This window comes from Lissotriton helveticus, unplaced genomic scaffold, assembly GCF_964261635.1.
Source record: "Lissotriton helveticus unplaced genomic scaffold, aLisHel1.1 SCAFFOLD_404, whole genome shotgun sequence".
Taxonomy (NCBI): domain Eukaryota; kingdom Metazoa; phylum Chordata; class Amphibia; order Caudata; family Salamandridae; genus Lissotriton; species Lissotriton helveticus.
The window spans coordinates 551,269-572,560 of NW_027612035.1; the positions used below are offsets into that span (position 1 = coordinate 551,269).

General features: G+C 50.0%; 1 protein-coding gene across 2 annotated transcripts in view; it reads right to left on the bottom strand.

Annotated features, from left to right (window-relative positions):
- LOC144807604 (uncharacterized) overlaps window positions 1-21,292 on the bottom strand; it is a 272,324-nt gene that overhangs the window by 124,131 nt on the left and 126,901 nt on the right. For both annotated transcript variants that reach the window (XR_013606355.1, XM_078673241.1), the window contains one exon: window positions 142-274. The gene's annotated coding sequence lies outside the window, so the exon portion shown is untranslated. The remainder of the gene's footprint in view (window positions 1-141; window positions 275-21,292) is intronic.

Consider the following 21,292-nt stretch of genomic DNA (forward strand, 5'->3'; position numbering starts at 1 on the left):
TGGGGGTCTGTGGGGTCTGAAGATGAAGGTCGCAGCACAGACAGACAGGGCTCCTTCCTCCTCTGCAGCAGGCTGAACACACAAGGAGAGGCCGGAAGTGATGTCAGCACCGCTGCTGGTGCTGTCTCTGCCACCGCTTACCCGGAAGAGGAAATCCTTCTTCTCCATCCCATGCGCAGTTCAGGTGGGTTCATCTGCAGGAGAGGAGCGCCCTCTGGTGGCCGCTGACGGAACCGCCGTCTCCAGGCACCGGCAGGGAAACAAGCCTTGGCGCCTGTAAAGACAAAGACATGGGTGTTTTTAAGACACTCACAGTCCAAGGACAGGCCTCACCCTTGCTTGGTGTGCTCGTGAGGAGTCTCAGATTCAGCCCCTCATGCCAGCTCTGCCCCCTCCCTCAGTGAAATACCAGCAATGTGTTCATTATTTTAAACTTCTGCAAAGGAACAGACATGACATTCAGGAGGTCAGCGGCGGCAGAGACAGCACTAGCAGCGCTGCTGACATCACTTCCGGCCTCTCCTGGTGTGTCCAGCCTGCTGCAGAGGAGGAAGGAGCCCTGTCTGTCTGGGCAGTTACCTTCATCTTCATACCCCACAGACCCCCCAGATTTGCCCCCCAGATCTCCCCCTGCCCCCCAGACTCCAGATTTGCCCCTCAGACCCCAGATCTGCCCCCTCAGACTCCAGATCTGCCCCCCCCTCAGAACCCAGATCTGCCCCTCGGACCCCAGATCTGCCCCCCTTCAGACCCCAGATCTGCCCCCAGACACCAGATCTGCCCCCCCTTCAGACTCCAGATCTGCCCTCCCTTCAGACCCCAGATCTGCCCCCCTCGGACCCCAGATCTGCCCCCCTCAGACCCCAGATCTGCCCCCTCAGACCCCAGATCTGCCCCCCTCAGACCCCAGATCTGCCCCCCTTCAGACCCCAGATCTGCCCCCTTCAGACCCCAGATCTGCCCCCCCAGACCCCAGATCTACCCCCCAGACCCCAGATCTGCCCCCTCAGACCCCAGATCTGCCCCCCAGACCCTAGATCTGCCCCCTTCAAACCCCAGATCTGCCCCCTTCAGACCCCAAATCTGCCCCCAGACCCCAGATCTGCCCCCCTCAGACCCCAGATCTGCCCCCTTCAGACCCCAGATCTGCCCCCCTTCATACCCCAGATCTGCCCCCCCCAGACCCCAGATCTACCCCCCAGATCTGCCCCCCTCCCCAGACCCTAGATCTGCCCCCTTCAAAACCCAGATCTGCCCCCTTCAGACCCCAGATCTGCCACGCTATTTTGGATGAGACACATGTCGTTGTTGAAGGTGAGTTTAGGGAGTGGGTTATCCAGTCAGTTTCAGTATCGCATTTTTTTGGGGGTTTCATGAATGCTCCGTGTAACTTGGAGGCAGTCAGAGGTAAAACAGGCAAATGTGTTGTATGAATAAACAAGCATTTGCAATGCAATAGGTCTCGCATTAGGAAAGTTTGAGCTATTGGTCTTGTAAATGACAAATGTTTTATTTATGTGTTGGTTTTGAAAATAGCGAAATTAATAGCTTTGTCATTTACAATGCTAATAGTTTTAACTTTCGCAAATGTGATACCTATAGCATTTGTAATGCAATGTGTTGTATTTACGTGACTTAGATGTATTGATATTAAAAATAACAATGGCTTTTAATTTTTTTTATTAATACTTAAATAAAAGTTATTGTAATTTATAATGGCAATAGATTAAACTTTTGTAAATAACTTTTGTGAAGATTATGTTCAGTGTATTTGAACAGCCTATGAAATGGGAAGAGAAGTAAGGCATGCCTTCAGGATACTAAATCATATATATTTGTCAATAATGCGGCAAATAATGGTATAAATAAAACTCAAATATAAAAGACATCTTAGATATACACACCTTAGGAAACTGGAAAAGAGATACCCTAGACAGCCTGGCATAGCTGCTCCGGAAGGGCAAGAGTAGAAGCAGATCGCTCCTGATCACCAGCCAATATTATGTTTATTAGGATACCCCTGTAATCTCAATATTGTGAAGATAACACTCCTTTTGGGGGAGTTTCACTTTAAGAGACTGTAACATTCATATGGTGTATGACTAACTAAAACTAGCACTCAGTAATTGCTGCAGCACTCTCACTAGAGCACACGCAGTGCCGCAGCACTCCCTCTCACTAGAGCACTCGCAGTGCCGCAGCACTCCCTCTCACTGGAGCAATCATTCACTGCTGTAGCACTCTCTCTCACTGTAGCACTCCTTCACTGCTGTAGCACTCTCTCTCACTAGAGCACTCACAGTGCTGCATCACTCTCTCTCACTGGAGCACTCAGTCACTGCTGCAGCACTCTCACAAGAGCACTAGCAGTGCCGCAGCACTCCCTCTCACTGGAGCACTCATTCACTGCTGTAGCACTCTCTCTCACGTTAGCACTCATTCACTGCTGTAGCACTCTCTCTCACTGTAGCACTCATTCACTGCTGTAGCACTCTCTCTCACTGTAGCACGCAGTTACTGCTGCAGCACTCACTAGAGCACTCACAGTGCTGCATCCCTCTCTCTCACTGGAGCACACAGTCACTGCTGCAGCACTCTCACAAGAGCACTCGCGGTGCCGCAGCACTCTCTCTCACTGGAGCAATTATTCACTGCTGCATCCCTCTCTCTCACTGTAGCACGCAGTCACTGCTGCAGCACTCACTAGAGCACTCACAGTGCTGCATCCCTCTCTCTCACTGGTGCACTCAGTCACTGCTGCAGCACTCTCACTAGAGGACTCGCAATGCCGCAGCACTGTCTCTCACTAGAGAACCCACAGTCACTGTGCGTGAGGACGGCTAACCCCACTACTGAGGCTGTGTCCGAGAGACCGGGTAACCCCACCACAGAGGCCGTGTTTGACTCTGTCTGAGAGGCTAGACTCTGGGCGTAGAGTAACTCCACCACCACCAGCCAGTGTGTGTCTGAGAGGCCGGTCCCCGAAGCCTTCTCTGGGGAAGACTTTCCACCTAGCCCACGAGATAAAGCTGAGCCTCTATCTCTGAGAAAAAGTGAGGTAAGAGCACCGCAGCCACCATTGTTCCCTCTTCCTCCCCCTCAAACACAGGAAGCCGCATGCCAGGAGGATTCAAAGGTCATTAACAAAACACTGGATGAATCTGAGGGAAGTACACAACTCAAGCTCGGCTATTTTCTGGCCTGGCCCAGGCCCACCACCACAGTCAGTGCAGCACCCTCGGTGCCCGCAGCAGTGCAAGCGCTGCGTCAGTGTGTGACCCTGGGAGCCTGCTCCAGTGAAGGGCGCCCACACGTCACTGAGGCTGGAGGACCCCAACACAAGCTGCAGGAAACCCCCGAGTTATGTGACCATGTTTTCAAAGTAAACCGGAGAGTAGCACTCACTGATAGTACCATCTCTTACCTTCTCTTATTTCATGGGCTTAGATATGGCAGCGGCGCTTTATGAAGCGCTATGTGACGCAGGAGTTATTATTACCTGAGGAAGGAGGCGAAAAGGCGCGGTGAATGGAGCTGGGAGTAGCAGGCATTGGGGCCGAGGTACAAAAGGGAGTAGGTCAGGACAGCACAGGGTAGAGGTGAAGGGGGGAAAGGAGGAGGAGGGAAGAAAGGGCAGAACCGACTGGGAAAATGTATGGCGATGTGTGGGCAGGAAGAGCAATGGGCTGCGAAGGTTGATGGAGCGGAGCAGCCGGGGAGAGGTACAGGCATGGAGGGGTGCAGACCGAGACATGTGGGCAGAAACAGGGAAAGGGAACTGTGCGGCCAGGGAACGGTATGGGCTCGGAGAGCTGTGCGCTGGGAGAAGGGTTGACAGATAACTACGGGTTGGGAACAGGCTGGGAGACCTGCTGGCAGGAAGATGTGTTGCAGGCTTCGCCGTGAAATGGATCCAAAAAAAAATATTTTTGTTACCCATGTTCTGAAGTACTTCCTTCGTTTTCATATGACTGTGATTGTGTTTGCTATCCGGTTGCTTTAATACTTGCACATGTGGAGTGAGACATTCAGATTCAGGCACCCGATTGTGGAACTTTTGTCTTCACAGCCTGCATTTCATCACAAATAGAACTACCTTTAAAAACGAGTCCTCACCGCTGTGAGAAGTTGGCCCGATATGCAACGTTCGCTATTCTAGCGACCGCTATGTATCGTTCCAACGACCCTTATGGTGTTTGGTTGTAAGTCAACCTATAGACCAGCTATCCTAGTAGCGTGGATACGAGCAGTCTAAGGCTAAAGACTCAAGAGGGCGCGTTAAGCCAGCTGTTTACCACACATGTACCCCTTGAATACCCAGTGAAAGGACACCACACAAGTGTTATGAAAATAAACAGGATATTTATTAAGATTCACAACAGCCCTGGACTCTTTATGAGGACAGGGTACTAAGCACAAACCAAATCTCTTAGGAAAATACTTCAAGTGCACAATTAAAACAAGTGTCCGAGGACACGGAAAGTTTAAGGTCTCGGGCGGACCCGATAAGGCAAGTCGGAAGCTCGGGACTCGGGACCCTAGAGTAAAGAGGCTATGCAGGCACCGAAATGCCGAGTTACCTAGCCACGAGGGCTGCGGCTGCACAAGTCTTACAGGCGTCGGGGTCTTCGCTGACGAGCCAGGAGCCGGAAGAAAAGGAGTTGCTGGCCGGCGACCAGTGATGAATAGTTCGTAGAGATCCAAGCCTGGATCAGAGATTGTTGATACCTGAAAGCAGAGGGGACCAAGTTCGTACTACTAGCCAGTAGTCAGAGGGTACCAGGATGGCACCGGTTGGCCGTCACCTCGACCAGGTGAGTGGGCGACGCTAGGCTCTGCAGTCTCACAGACCAGGAGGCGTTGTCGGCGACCACGGCGGAGGTGCGAGCTGTCCCACGAAGGATGATGCTGTCGGCGTCGCTGGGCCCAGGATGGGGCAACAAGCCTTGGCAGATCTCAGGGCCACGTGGTGGGCCTAAGATGGCGTCTTGAGTGGACCAGGAGGGTCCGGGGTGCTTCTCGCAAAGATGGAAGCAAGGGCCAGTCTGGAGCAACCAGACCAGCAGTGTTGATTGTCGGATGTCGTCACAGAAGGGCACAAGCCAGCGGCTAGTGACCAGACAACGTGCTGAGCAGCGAGCAGAAGGGCCCCACGCAGATCGTGGAGATGCTGGGAGACTGCACTTCGGTGCTGGAGCGGCTCAGGGTCGGGGCTTCTCGGACCCCAGAGCACTCACCAGGGAATCGCTTCGATGGTCGTGCTGGTTAAGAGCGTGCAGGTTCTGATGATGGCCGGTCCCTCGAGGTCTCGTCGCACCCACAGATCACAGCTGAGCTGATGACGTGGGTAGAGGTCAGAGGTGCCAGGGAAGCCGGTTCTCGTCGAGCTGGGCCGTCGGATCCTTGAGGAAGGACTTGCAGCAAACCGCAGAGTTCTTAGATGGTGCCCGCTGATGCAGGGTGACTACTCCTTAGTCACAAGGGAGAAATCTTGAGAAGAGTCTTGAGTGTCCTTTCGTAGAAAGTAGTTCTTGATTCAAAGATGATCTAATTTGGAAGGGTCCCCGCTCCGGCCTTTATTCTAAAGAAAGGGGTGGGTACATGACTAGGTCCTGCCCTAAGGGTGGGACCAGGAAGGGGGGCAGTTACACCCCTCTCCCCTGCCGGACTTTCCCCAGGCCAGGGCTGGTGCCCCTGGAACTGGTTCTGACCGGCAGATGCGTAGTGAGCACCGGGGTGCCACTCCGCAGTCACCTTCTCGCAAAAGCCCTACCTACCCAGAATACACAAACCCTGTCTGGGACGGTGCGAACACCGCCCTCGACAGGAAACCCTTTGTCCAAGCTCTCCTCGCTGGAAGGACTCCCAGCAGCAGGAGGTCAGACTCGTGTCTGTGGTGGCAGCATCCATTTTAGTGGAGCTGAGGCTTTAGTTAACTTTAACCGGGGTTCACAGTTACGTACATGTCGTGTCCCTCTAGAAGGGCGGAATGCTAACCTCGTCGCCAGAATTGGTGAGAGGGCAGCATCCCGATTCGTATGACACCTTACTCGACATGCCTTGATAACGCGACACCGAAGTTACCGATGTGGTACGCGTTATCATGGAACAGCCATTGGGTCTTGATTCCGCAAGCTGCAACCGGGCTCGGCTCGGGCCAGAACCTAGTTCACACGAGCCCACGCACTCTGCCTTCAGGATTGTCAAGGCCTGCCATAGGAGTGACTGATAGGAACTCGAGTGTCCATGGTATGGTTAGATATAGGGCTACTATATCTAAAGCAAAGTGTGATTACACGACTTCGCCCCAGCTGTCATGCAGCCAGTTGTGTCAAATTTAGGAGGCCAGCCAGGGGTGGCATAATACATGCTGCAGCCCCTGGCGGCCCTGGGTACACCTATGCCCTGCGTTACGGGGTCTGATAAGGTGGCCCAGTACCAATTGGTAGATGCACCTAGGGTACATATCGTAATTTAGAAAGAGAACAGCCAGGCTGTGGGTCTGATTGGCAGGCCCACAGCCAGAGAAAGTCGTAAACCAGTGAAACAAAAGCAAAAAATCTGGGTGATCATAGGATTGCAGACCCTACTCTCCTACATGACCCCCCCCCCAAACGTCGGAACAATAAGCTAACCTTGACCAGGTGAGTCTTCTTGTTCTAAGTGGAAATATCTGGAGAGCCCATCGGCATTGCCATGATCAGTACCAGGTCTATGTTCCACTGTAAAGTCCATCCCCTGTAGGGAAATGGACCACCTTAGCAGTTTGGGGTTTTCACCCTTCATCTGATTTAGCCACAAGAGGGGCTTATGGTCGGTCTGAATCTTGAAGTGAGTGCCAAACAAGTATGGCCTCAGCTTCTTCAGGGCCCAAACCACAGCAAAGGCCTCCCTCTCAATAGCTGACCAATTCTTCTCTCTAGGGGTCAGCCTTCTGCTTATAAAAGCAATGGGCTGGTCTTGACCATCAAAATTCAGTTGAGAAAGAACAGCTCCCACACCCAACTCAGAAGCATCTGTTTGGACAATGAATGGTTTGGAGTAGTCCGGACTCTTGAGGATAGGCGCCGTGCACATGGCCTGCTTTAGGTCATCGAATGCTTTTTGACAGCTCGCTGTCCACTGAACCTTTTTTGGCATTTTCTTGCTTGTCAGTTCGTTTAATGGTGTCACGATGGAACCATAGTTCCTGACAAACTTCCGGTAGTATCCAGTCAGGCCCAAGAAAGCTCGAACCTGAGTCTGGGTGGTTGGAGGAGCCCAGTCCCTGATTGACTGTATCTTGCTCTCCAGTGGCTGAACCTGGCCTCCACCTACAAGGTGGCCCAGGTATACAACCTGTGTCTGCCCTATCTGGCACTTGGTGGCCTTGATAGTGAGGCCTGCTGCTTGCAGAGCCTCTAACGCTTTCCGCAGGTGGACCAGGTGATCCTCCCAGGTGGAGCTAAAGACAGCAATATCGTCAAGATACGCCGCACAGAAGTCATCCAGCCCAGTAAGGACTTGATTCACCAACCTTTGGAAGGTGGCAGGTGCATTTTTCAGACCAAAGGGCATCACCACGAACTGATAATGCCCACCAGGGGTTGAAAATGCGGTTTTAGGCTTGGCGTCCTCAGCTAACCTGATTTGCCAATACCCAGCTGTCAGGTCAAACGTACTTAAGTAGTTGGCCGAAGCCAATCTATCGATAAGCTCGTCTGCCCTTGGTATTGGGTGGGCGTCAGTCTTAGTGACTGCATTGAGACCCCTGTAGTCTACGCAAAACCTCATCTCTCTCTTACCACCCTGGGTGTGAGGTTTCGGCACTAGAACTACGGGACTAGCCCAAGGGCTATCCGAGGGTTCAATGACTCCCAGCTCCAACATTTTCTGCACTTCACTCTTGATGCAGTCTCTAACGTGATCAGGCTGCCGGTAGATTTTACTCTTAATGGGCAAGCTGTCACCAGTGTCAACCTCATGGGTGCACCAATCGGTCTGGCTGGGTGTTAGAGAAAACATATGTCTGAACGACTGAAGAACCTGTTTACAGTCGCTCTGTTGACGTTCGGAGAGGCTGCCACAAAAGACAACACCATCTACCGATCCATCGTCAGGATTCTGAGTGAGCAGGTCGGGGAGAGGGTCACTCTCTTCTTCCTGTCCCTCATCTAGGGCCATGAGCAAACTCATGTCCTTCCTGTCGACATATGCCTTGAGCCTGTTGACATGAAGCACCCTGTGGGGGCTCCGGGGAGTTCCCAGGTCGACCAGGTAGGTGACCTCTCCCTTTTTCTCCAGGATGGTGTAGGGCCCGGACCATTTGTCCTTGAGTGCTGCTGGGGCCACTGGCTCCAACACCCACACCTTCTGTCCGGGCTGGTAAACAGTCAAGACAGCCTTTTGGTCATGCCAAGCTTTCTGGAGTTCTTGGCTGGCCTTAAGGTTTTCAGATGCCTTCTCCATGTATTCAGCCATCCGCGAGCGGAGGCCAAGCACATAGTCCACTATGTTGGCTGCAGGCTTTTTGAGAGGTCTCTCCCATCCTTTCTTCACCAAACACAGGGGTCCTCTTACAGGATGCCCGTACAAAAGTTCAAAAGGGCTGTAGCCAACCCCCTTCTGTGGGACTTCTCTGTAGGCGAACAAGAGGCAGGGGATCAGGACGTCCCATCTACGCCGAAGCTTTTCAGGTAGTCCATGAATCATCCCTTTAAGGGTCCTGTTGAATCTCTCAACAAGCCCATTGCATTGTGGGTGATAGGGTGTAGTGAACTTGTAGTTGACACCACATTCCTTCCACATAGCAGTTAAGTAGCTCGACATAAAGTTTGCACCTCTGTTGGAGACGACCTCCTTAGGGAAGCCCACTCTGGAGAATACTCCAACTAGGGCTCTTGCCACAACAGGTGCTGTAGTGGTCCTAAGGGGAATAGCTTCAGGATACCTGGTGGCATGATCCACTACCACCAGTATAAACTTGTGCCCTGATGCTGTTGGTGGTTCCATGGGACCGACGATGTCGATCCCCACCCGTTCAAAGGGCACCCCCACCACAGGCATTGGTATAAGGGGGGCCTTTGTCGTGCCACCTGACTTACCACTGGCTTGGCAAGTGACACAGGAGCGGCAAAACTCCTTGGTATCTTCGTTCATATGAGGCCAGTGAAAGTGTGAGACAAGCCTGTCCCACGTTTTCGTCTGGCCTAAGTGACCTGCTAAGGGAATCTCGTGGGCCAAGGTAAGTAGGAAACCACGCTGAGACAAGGGTACAACCAGCCTCCTGGTCATGCCAGGCTTGGGGTCTCTTGACTCAGTGTACAGGAGTCCATCTTCCCAGTATACCTTGTGGGTACCTGTGGCGTTCCCAGCAGCCTCAGCAGCAGCCTGCTGTCTGAGGGGTTCAAGAGAAGGGCAGTCTAACTGGTCCTTCCCCAGGTCTTCCCTTGAGGGTCCCCCTGAACCCAAGAATTCAACTTGATCAAGTTCGAACTCCCTAGGCTCAGTTTCCCTCAATTCCTGTAGGTCAGCCTCCTCTGAGACTTGATCCACGACCTGGGGCAAGGGGGAAGGCGCAGCCTTAACCCTACTGCTCTTTTTCTTGGGAGGTGTGTGGTCCGTTGTTCCAGGATCCAGCACCTGTTCAGTGGGGCATTTCCTGACCTGTGACCTGGTCACAGCGAACACATGTGCTGGCAAACCTAACATTTCCATGTGAGTCCGGTGCTCCACTTCTGACCATTGTGATGACTCCAAATCATTGCCCAACAAACAATCCACTGGGAGGTCTGGACTAACTACAACCTTCTTTTGGCCAGTTACCCCTCCCCAGGAGAAAGCTACAATTGCCATACTGTGATTGGTAATGACATTGCTTGCATTGGTCACCAGGAATTCTGTACCTGGCATGATCTGTCCAGGGTCCACAAAGTTAGGCGTCACCATGGTGACGCTGGCACAAGTGTCCCTATAGGCCTGAGCCATCTTTCCATTTATGAAAGGCGTCTGTCTGTATTTGCCCAAGGTATTGGGACTTATGTCAGGGGACACGTCCGCGTCCCCTGTACTGACAAGGACAGCCTGAGTGAGTGTGCCAACTAAGTTGTCACGCCCCTCAGAACCCAGGGTTAACCCTACTAAACCCTTGGGAGGCGCACTACCACTGCTGACTGTACTAGGGGGCGCAGGTGCCTTAGGGGCTGCAGTGGCAGGAGTCTGCCCTCCTCCTTTCTTGGTGCACTCACTAAACCAGTGAGATTTACTTTTACAGTACTGGCGCCATCTTTTGGATTGGCCTTCTTTCTTCTTTTGGGGAGCCTGACCCCCTCCCTCTTTGGGTTGTTGGGGACCTGTCGAAGACCTCTGGTCATTTTGTTCCCCCTTAGAATCTTTACCCTTCTGGTCTGCTTTCTTCTGACCACCTTGATTCTGGCCCTGGTTCTGTTTAACTCTCGTACGAACCCATCTGTCTGCCTTCTTTCCCAATTCTTGGGGAGAGGTCAGATCCGAGTCGACAAGATGCTGATGCAACAACTGGTTCTGACAATTGTTTAAAATTTGTTCTCTCATCATCAAATTATACAATCCTTTGTAATCAGTAACCTTACTGCCCAGCAACCAGCCCTCAAAAGCCTTAGTGGCACAATCGACAAAGTCAGACCAATCTTGAGACTGCGTTTTCTGGGTATCCCTGAACAGCACCCTGTACTGCTCAGTGGTTAGGCCGAACCCTTCAACGAGTGTATTTTTCAAGACTTGGTAATCGTTCGCATCCTCCACCCTTGTGGTGAGGAGCTTGTCTCTTCCTTTACCTTCAAAGGAGAGCCACAAGATAGCTGCCCACTGACTCTGGGGAACACCTTGCACCGTGCAGGCCCTCTCCAAAGCAGTTATCCATTTGTGGATGTCGTCCCCTTGTTTAAAGGGGGGCACTATCTTACCAAGGTGTTTCGTATCGAAACTCTTTTCCCTATTGCTAGGTACATTGCTGCCACCAGTGGGGACTACCCCACTTAACTGTTGCTCTCTCGCAAAGGCAAGCCTTTCTTTGGCCAGGGCAAGTTCTTCCCTTTCGATCCTCAGATTAGCTGCCCTTTCCTTAGCTTCGTACACTCTCCGCTGAGGGGACGTCATCCCTCTTTGAGAAGAGTTGTGAGAGCCATTGGTTCGAAGGGATCTGCCAGAGTCTCTTGACAGAGATCGGGCTCGTCCATTCCCAATGTTAAGCTGACCTGATAGTGGCCCCAGGGGTCCCCCAGTACCGCTATCATGTTTGCTTAAGTTGGACCTGCTTAGTCTGACGACTTCTACCTGTCCCTTATCTGCCTCATCCCCAGAGGGATCCTCATCCTCATCATCCTCCACATCTTCGTTCTCAGTTGCGAGGTGGATGAGGTCAGGATCGTCTCTGGTTCCCTCGAGGGGAGGCATGTCTCCTTCTGGATTAGAAGAGCTAAGACGGGTCTCAGCTTTTCTGGCATCATAAGTCTCCAAGAGACCAATCAGAAAGGACGTGGTGGGGTTAGACCCCTGCTTGATCTTCCGGGAGTGACACACCTGTCTTAACTCCTTGAAGCTCAGCACAGTATATCTTGAAGGGATGACCTGTGGAGGGTCAACTGACACAAGGGGAGACTCAGAGTTTCCTCCTTTGTCCGACATACTGTTTCTAGTGTGGTGTAAGTGATGCACCTACCTACACTACGTGTTTACCTACTGTTCCCTTGCTAAGAGTTGCAGCCAAGGTGTGCTAAGCCTTGAGGAGCTGCAACAGCTGGTTCAGTAGAACTCAGAGTATTCTAAGCTTTAGTTATATGTACTAACAGTACTTATGCGATCTTTTAACAAGATATTCTTAGGATACGTGTGGTAAAACAACAGCAAGCTCAAATCCCAACCGCTGCTCACCAATGTGAGAAGTTGGCCCGATATGCAACGTTCGCTATTCTAGCGACCGCTATGTATCGTTCCAACGACCCTTATGGTGTTTGGTTGTAAGTCAACCTATAGACCAGCTATCCTAGTAGCGTGGATACGAGCAGTCTAAGGCTAAAGACTCGAGAGGGCGCGTTAAGCCAGCTGTTTACCACACATGTACCCCTTGAATACCCAGTGAAAGGACACCACACAAGTGTTATGAAAATAAACAGGATATTTATTAAGATTCACAACAGCCCTGGACTCTTTATGAGGACAGGGTACTAAGCACAAACCAAATCTCTTAGGAAAATACTTCAAGTGCACAATTAAAACAAGTGTCCGAGGACACGGAAAGTTTAAGGTCTCGGGCGGACCCGATAAGGCAAGTCGGAAGCGAGGGACTCGGGACCCTAGAGTAAAGAGGCTATGCAGGCACCGAAATGCCGAGTTACCTAGCCACGAGGGCTGCGGCTGCACAAGTCTTACAGGCGTCGGGGTCTTCGCTGACGAGCCAGGAGCCGGAAGAAAAGGAGTTGCTGGCCGGCGACCAGTGATGAATAGTTCGTAGAGATCCAAGCCTGGATCAGAGATTGTTGATACCTGAAAGCAGAGGGGACCAAGTTCGTACTACTAGCCAGTAGTCAGAGGGTACCAGGATGGCACCGGTTGGCCGTCACCTCGACCAGGTGAGTGGGCGACGCTAGGCTCTGCAGTCTCACAGACCAGGAGGCGTTGTCGGCGACCACGGCGGAGGTGCGAGCTGTCCCACGAAGGATGATGCTGTCGGCGCCGCTGGGCCCAGGATGGGGCAACAAGCCTTGGCAGATCTCAGGGCCACGTGGTGGGCCTAGGATGGCGTCTTGAGTGGACCAGGAGGGTCCGGGGTGCTTCTCGCAAAGATGGAAGCAAGGGCCAGTCTGGAGCAACCAGACCAGCAGTGTTGATTGTCGGATGTCATCACAGAAGGGCACAAGCCAGCGGCTAGTGACCAGACAACGTGCTGAGCAGCGAGCAGAAGGGCCCCACGCAGATCGTGGAGATGCTGGGAGACTGCACTTCGGTGCTGGAGCGGCTCAGGGTCGGGGCTTCTCGGACCCCAGAGCACTCACCAGGGAATCGCTTCGATGGTCGTGCTGGTTAAGAGCGTGCAGGTTCTGATGATGGCCGGTCCCTCGAGGTCTCGTCGCACCCACAGATCACAGCTGAGCTGATGACGTGGGTAGAGGTCAGAGGTGCCAGGGAAGCCGGTTCTCGTCGAGCTGGGCCGTCGGATCCTTGAGGAAGGACTTGCAGCAAACCGCAGAGTTCTTAGATGGTGCCCGCTGATGCAGGGTGACTACTCCTTAGTCACAAGGGAGAAATCTTGAGAAGAGTCTTGAGTGTCCTTTCGTAGAAAGTAGTTCTTGATTCAAAGATGATCTAATTTGGAAGGGTCCCCGCTCCGGCCTTTATTCTAAAGAAAGGGGTGGGTACATGACTAGGTCCTGCCCTAAGGGTGGGACCAGGAAGGGGGGCAGTTACACCCCTCTCCCCTGCCGGACTTTCCCCAGGCCAGGGCTGGTGCCCCTGGAACTGGTTCTGACCGGCAGATGCGTAGTGAGCACCGGGGTGCCACTCCGCAGTCACCTTCTCGCAAAAGCCCTACCTACCCAGAATACACAAACCCTGTCTGGGACGGTGCGAACACCGCCCTCGACAGGAAACCCTTTGTCCAAGCTCTCCTCGCTGGAAGGACTCCCAGCAGCAGGAGGTCAGACTCGTGTCTGTGGTGGCAGCATCCATTTTGTGGAGCTGAGGCTTTAGTTAACTTTAACCGGGGTTCACAGTTACGTACATGTCGTGTCCCTCTAGAAGGGCGGAATGCTAACCTCGTCGCCAGAATTGGTGAGAGGGCAGCATCCCGATTCGTATGACACCTTACTCGACATGCCTTGATAACGCGACACCGAAGTTACCGATGTGGTACGCGTTATCATGGAACAGCCATTGGGTCTTGATTCCGCAAGCTGCAACCGGGCTCGGCTCGGGCCAGAACCTAGTTCACACGAGCCCACGCACTCTGCCTTCAGGATTGTCAAGGCCTGCCATAGGAGTGACTGATAGGAACTCGAGTGTCCATGGTATGGTTAGATATAGGGCTACTATATCTAAAGCAAAGTGTGATTACACGACTTCGCCCCAGCTGTCATGCAGCCAGTTGTGTCAAATTTAGGAGGCCAGCCAGGGGTGGCATAATACATGCTGCAGCCCCTGGCGGCCCTGGGTACACCTATGCCCTGCGTTACGGGGTCTGATAAGGTGGCCCAGTACCAATTGGTAGATGCACCTAGGGTACATATCGTAATTTAGAAAGAGAACAGCCAGGCTGTGGGTCTGATTGGCAGGCCCACAGCCAGAGAAAGTCGTAAACCAGTGAAACAAAAGCAAAAAATCTGGGTGATCATAGGATTGCAGACCCTACTCTCCTACAACCGCCTTCCCTCGGACGGTCCTGGTGGGCAAAATCCAAGTCACAGGGGCAGTCCGAGCCTGGAGAAGAGAGCTCCGTGTGCCGGCGCCGCTGAAAGCTGATCTTGCGGCGACCCGGAAGCTCTTGCCCGGCCGGCCAATCCGCTCACGGCCGACCGGAAGTCCCGCCTCCCGAGGTCAGCGAGCTGCCGGCGCATGGAGCGCCCTGACGTCCGGGGTAGCCTGGGTCCCCAGGAGGGGGCCTGGGAGAAGGAGGAGTGTGGCGCCTGTTGCGGGGCTCCTCTGACCTGAGGGAGCCCCGATTTAGAGGATGAGACGCGCCGCGCCGTGAGGAGCCCCGCCGGAAGAGCGCAGTCGGTGAGTGGGGCCCAGGGCTGATGTGAAGTGCGTGCGTGCCTGTGTGTATGCCTGGGGGGGTGGGGGGGTGGGGAGGTGGGAGTGTGTGCACGTGTGTGTGCGTGTGTGCGCGAAGGAAAGTGTGTGCGCATGCGTGACTGAGTGTGATTGAGAGAGAATGCGAGGTAGGGGATAGTGTGCCTGTATGTGTGCCTGTATGTGTGCCGTATGCCTGCGTGTGCATGCGCGCACCTGTGTGTGTGTGTGTGCGTGCGTGCGTGCATGCAGAGAGGTGGGGGCTGTCTGTGTCTGTGTGAGAGCCAGGGCTTGCACCACGCATGCGCAGCTATCAGACGCTCGCTCCCGAGGTGAAATCCGACCTCGTCAAAGCGCGCGTCTGGTAGCTGTCCACTCTCCTAAATACGGGCAGCATACGTTGTCGAGCTGATGCATTCATGCTTTGCATGAATGCAACATCAGCTCGACCTAAAAATGGGAAGCGGTACGACAGGGGCAAAATCTATGGGTGTCCATCCCGTATGTACAGTCTAACGGAGGATAGTAAACTGTTACAAATCACTACCGGCATGGAGGGCAGATATTACTAGCTTGCCTTTTAAAACCCGTGGGACATGTTCCGTATAAGAAACATACGAGAGTCTTGAGGATGTTATCAAACACTGCCACCTATTTGGTGGTTTAATATGGGTAACCAGTCTACGACATACCTGCTGGATGTGTTAACCACTATGCAGTTTGAGACAGTGGGATGACAAACATTATTATTGATTCAGTCTTGCTATAGGAGTAGTTGACATATAGGAATATCTGAAGGGCTGGTTTACATTTCAATGCCTGAGTCCTAGATCTTAGTGTATTTTGGTATGGCTATTGTTTTAAAATGCGACTGGGTCCCACGCTTGGTTAGATATTACTTTCCTCCTCTTTTATTTTTTTTTCTTTGACAGTATCAAAACTAAGTTACAAAAGGAGCCAAGATTCTGGACCTCCGGCTGTGTGTGTACACAGAGATGCTATTCTTAGAAGATCTTCCTGTTGGCAGTACCTCCATTTACTCAAGGTATTTTGTCCTGCCCAAAGTCCTTAAATGAGAATCCCTTTAACCACTCTATAAAAGGATGCCCTAGTCTAATAAAATCCTCGGACAAGTTGTCGTTTTCTAGGCGGAAACCGATGGTACGACAGGGTGTTCCGTAGGTGCCAAACTCATATCAAAGGAACTATGGAAAAAGAAATATAATATTGTTGGTAAGAAAGCTGTCTATTGAAGGGTGAGATGGGTTATAAGGTCTCTTGTTTTAAAATTATCTGACCGTAATAGATCACCTCCTTCTCCCTGCTAGGAACCAGGCAGACCTTTGAACGTTTACAGAGTATTGGGGCACACTAACCTTTAAGTGATGAGCAGTGTGCTCTTCTCCCTGCTAGGAGCCAGGCAGACCTTTGAACGTTTACAGAGTATTGGAGCACACTAACCTTTAAGTGATGAGCAGTGTGCTCTTCTCCCTGCTCGGAACCAGGCAGACCTTTGAACATTCGCAGAGTATTGGGGCACACTAACCTGTAAGTGATGAGCAGTGTGCTCTTCTCCCTGATAGGATCCAGGCAGACCTTTGAACGTTTACAGAGTATTGGGGCACACTAACCTTTAAGTGATGAGCAGTGTGCTCTTCTCCCTGCTAGGAACCAGGCAGACCTTTGAACGTTTACAGAGTATTGGGGCACACTAACCTTTAAGTGATGAGCAGTGTGCTCTTCTCCCTGCTCGGAACCAGGCAGACCTTTGAACGTTTACAGAGTATTGGGGCACACTAACCTTTAAGTGATGAGCAGTGTGCTCTTCTCCCTGATAGGATCCAGGCAGACCTTTGAACGTTTACAGAGTATTGGGGCACACTAACCTTTAAGTGATGAGCAGTGTGCTCTTCTCCCTGCTAGGAACCAGGCAGACCTTTGAACGTTTACAGAGTATTGGGGCACACTAACCTTTAAGTGATGAGCAGTGTGCTCTTTGATACATAATACATTACAGTAAGTATCTGAGGACAAATGGAGTATGCTCTTGGTTCCCCCCCCTTGCTTTTTTATAACTCTAGGGATTATGGTGGCACAGATTAACAATGTGTGTTTTATTTTGTGCCTTTGTGAGCCTTATAGGATGAACACATTAGGATGACCTTGATGTTTGATGAGACTATCTTTTCTGGGTATAAGGTGGCACGTGTGTACTGTATCACACTTTGCATGTGTTCGGTCCAATCAATGTCTATATATAAAGAGTTTGTGTCGCCTTGGACTAGTAACCAATGGACGTTTCCATACATGTTTTTTGCCAGGTCATCCCAGGGTGTTTGAGAACTTTTTTGTGTGATAATCTGCGGGTCCTGATGAAGGTGGCCTTATCATTTGCTTATTTTTGTCATAGTTTTATACAGTACTTTCTGTTGCCCACCGCAAAATTATATAACCCCTGTGACATTCAATGGTGCAAGTCTCAAGGATAAGAACATAAAACCAACACTGCAGTCCTGCTGCCAGATACAAACATTATGTTGGACACATATGGAAAAATCTCAGTGTGCTTTTACTCGCCGGTGCTGCTACTTCATGGTCTATGAATCAGAAACAAGGCCATACATAGCATGATCATTACATATCTTATCGGGGCCAGTACTACAATATCTGATGTACATTCTATCCTAACACAGAAAAATAACCTGTTGTTTGGACTTAAACAACAATATAAGGGAAATAATATAGATTGGCATTTCGCAGTAGGTAGTCACTCTTGGATACCAATAAGACCTGTACATCCAATAAGCATATAATCAAAACTGAAACATACAATACTACTAACTGCCATCTAAACTATGTAAGTCGGGTCGCCGTTTCATATCTGAGCATAATGATTAATTATCAGCACCTTATTATCTTATTGCAAACAAAACAGGTGATGGACAGAATGTGGATCAATGTCACACATTCACCCCAGTCCAAAGATCTGGGCCCAAATCCATCGTTTTTTTGCACTCCACACCACCCTGGGTTAGACAATGGCGATATGCAAATCAGCTCTGACCCTGTGCCCCATGGGAACAGTCCAGTCCGAACTACAAAAGCCATGTCCTTCCCAGAACGGAATCTAGCATCCGAGGACCGGACCGGTTTCGAGGTAACACCTCTCATCAGCCCGGCTAGCTTGACTCCAGTGGTGTGGAGTGCCTGGGACCCACGTCTGAGCATCCCCAGCGCACTTATGGCGGCAATTGCAAACAAAACAGGTTATGGACAGAATGTGGATCAATGTCACACATTCACCCCAGTCCAAAGATCTGGGCCCAAATCCATCGTTTTTTTGCACTCCACACCACCCTGGGTTAGACAATGGCGATATGCAAATCAGCTCTGACCCTGTGCTCCATGGGAACAGTCCAGTCCGAACTACAAAAGCCATGTCCTTCCCAGAACGGAATCAAGCATCCGAGGACCGGACCGGTTTCGAGGTAACACCTCTCATCAGCCCGGCTAGCTTGACTCCAGTGGTATGGAGTGCCTGGGACCCACGTCTGAGCATCTCCAGCGCACTTATGGCGGCAATTGCAAACAAAACAGGTGATGGATAGAATGTGGATCAATGTCAAACATTCAACCCAGTCCAAAGATCTGGGCCCACATCCATCGTTTTTTTGCACTCCACACCACCCTGGGTTAGACAATGGCGATATGCAAATCAGCTCTGACCCTGTGCCCCATGGGAACAGTCCAGTCCGAACTACAAAAGCCATGTCCTTCCCAGAACGGAATCAAGCATCCGAGGACCGGACCGGTTTCGAGGTAACACCTCTCATCAGCCCGGCTAGCTTGACTCCAGTGGTATGGAGTGCCTGGGACCCACGTCTGAGCATCTCCAGCGCACTTATGGCGGCAATTGCAAACAAAACAGGTGATGGATAGAATGTGGATCAATGTCAAACATTCAACCCAGTCCAAAGATCTGGGCCCACATCCATCGTTTTTTTGCACTCCACACCACCCTGGGTTAGACAATGGCGATATGCAAATCAGCTCTGACCCTGTGCCCCATGGGAACAGTCCAGTCCGAACTACAAAAGCCATGTTGTTACATTCTATGTTTTCTCTGCCAATTATTTATTTATTTATGCTTGTATGACATCACTCTGTTCTTCTGATGTCTGCTCTGCATATCATGTTATGATTCCAACAAGACCTGGAATTCTAGAAGGTTTAGTGTTAGTCAGTCAGTTGTACCTTGGATCTGATCTGTGTACTTGCTGATGCTGTACTGGACATTAAATCCTCTTCAACATTGGTTTCCTGTTTGATTTCAACATAATTTTGGCGACGAGGGAAAGAACCACCTTACACTCCTGTCATCTTTCCAGCACAGGTACGGAGTGTCTAAAGATTTATTACAATTTTATTTAACTTTGTGCTCTGATTGCACCAGCGGCAGTGTGATTCATAACTTTCATTTTATGTGCTCTGATAGCACCTGCGGCTGTACCTTTTACTTTTGACCTTGGATTTACCTCTATTCACACTGTTCCTGTGTTTTACCCCTTCGTGTTTGACTTTGTGAGAAATATCAACTTTTCATTCTATTCATCTACTTGTCCTGGATTTTACCTTTAAAACGCTTCTATTTCCGCTTTTTTGTGACTTCCTTGCATCAATTTGTGGATTTTCTTCATTTTCCCATTTCAAAAAACAGTCAGCGAAATCTGCATCTTTTAATTCTCACACGAGCAGCCGCTGTCATTCCACGCGAGCAGCTGCTGTTCCGCCTACGTGAACGTGTGCTGTTGCTAGGAAGCATCGTCTCTACAGCGCGAGCTGTTACCAGGGAAGCGTCTCGCACTACTGACAACGTGATCTGTTGCCAAGGAAGACTCACAGTGTCTCCCAGCGTCTTTCTTGTGCGTCATCACGCAGCGTCTTCACGCAGCGCGTCACAACGTGGGCGACCATCTTAAGTTGCCAAGGAAACGGAAGCCAACAATACACGGAGCTTCAATAACGGAGCACATTTTACAGCATTTCCGATCGTTTTTCATGCTATTTTCCACACGGCAAGACTAATAACTTTTATTTTGTTTATATTTTACTGTATATATACCAACATTAATTTTTTCTTTTCTACTCGTTTTTCTGCAATTCATCTATACAATTTTAGCTCTACTGCTTAATTGATATTGATACATTGAAGTACAATTTGTATTAACTTACAGTTTTAGCCTATATACACCGTGTTATTAGTTATCAACTTTACTTTAACATGCAGTTTGACCCCCCAGCAAAATTCCTACAAACTAAGGGTGACCCTCCCATGCCTTGGGTAAGATGGAAGGAGGAGTTCATTACATATATGAAGGCAATTGATGGAGAGCGCATGGGGGCAGAAAGAAAGAAAAGTATTTTCCTTCATTGTTTAGGATCAGAAGGTCAGGTTATTTTTAGATCGTTACCCCAAGTTACAGTACAGAATGATGGTAGTGGTGACAATCTAAATGTCTATAACGAAGCCTTATTACGTATAGAAAAAAGATTTAAACCCGTTACTAGTATTGCTTTAAATCGATTTAAATTTTATACAAGAGCACAGAAGTCTGATGAAAACTTTGATGATTTTCTTACTGGTTTGAGATAATTATCCTTACATTGCAATTTTGGGTTATTAACAGATGAAATGATTAGAGATCAAATCATAGTACATGTTTAAAATAAGAAAATACAGGAGAGATTGTGGGTGTTGGGTAATCCCACGTTATCTGAGGCTATTTCAGAAGCTAAAGCTTTAGAACAATCCGAAAAATGGATGGAAGTTGTTAAAGATAATGCTAATAAGAAAGTTACAGAAGAGGAAATATGTAATGTTAAACTCAGGAACGATAACCATATGCAACAACCTATCAACGTTCTCAACCTTCACGTTTCCAACAAAATTACAGAGGAGGTTTCAATAGGAATTCTCAAGGAATGTTTGGTGGTATGACTGTTTGTTATAGATGTGGGAATAGATCACATTTAGCTTCTTTTCCTGGATGTCCTGCTCTTAACAAGGAATGTAGAAATTGTGGTAGAATGGGACATTTCACTAGTGTTTGTAAAGATATCAAACGGAATGCCACACCCTCTAAGGGAGCAGTTTCATTTCTCACTTGTAATGAAACCGCTCACAATAGCACTTTACAAGATTCATTACAAGAAACAGACGTGGTTGACAAAGGTTTTGTTGTTTCTATAATTGATATTGTTCCGGCGCACATAAAAAAGTCCCCCAATGCTGATTTTGTAATATGTCAAGTTAACTTATCCTTAATGGTAGACTCAGGTTCGCCATGGACAATTATGACAGAACATTATTTGCTTGAGAAGTTGAGTGATCATCTTTGTCTTAGTAAGTTGGAACAACCAGATATTAAAGCTGTTAGTTTTGAGGGGAATCAAATTGAAGTTGAAGGTTTTTTTGAAGTGTCTATACATTTTAAACACAGATCTGCTGACATAAAACTTTATATTGCAAAAAAAGGTGTCAATGTCCTGG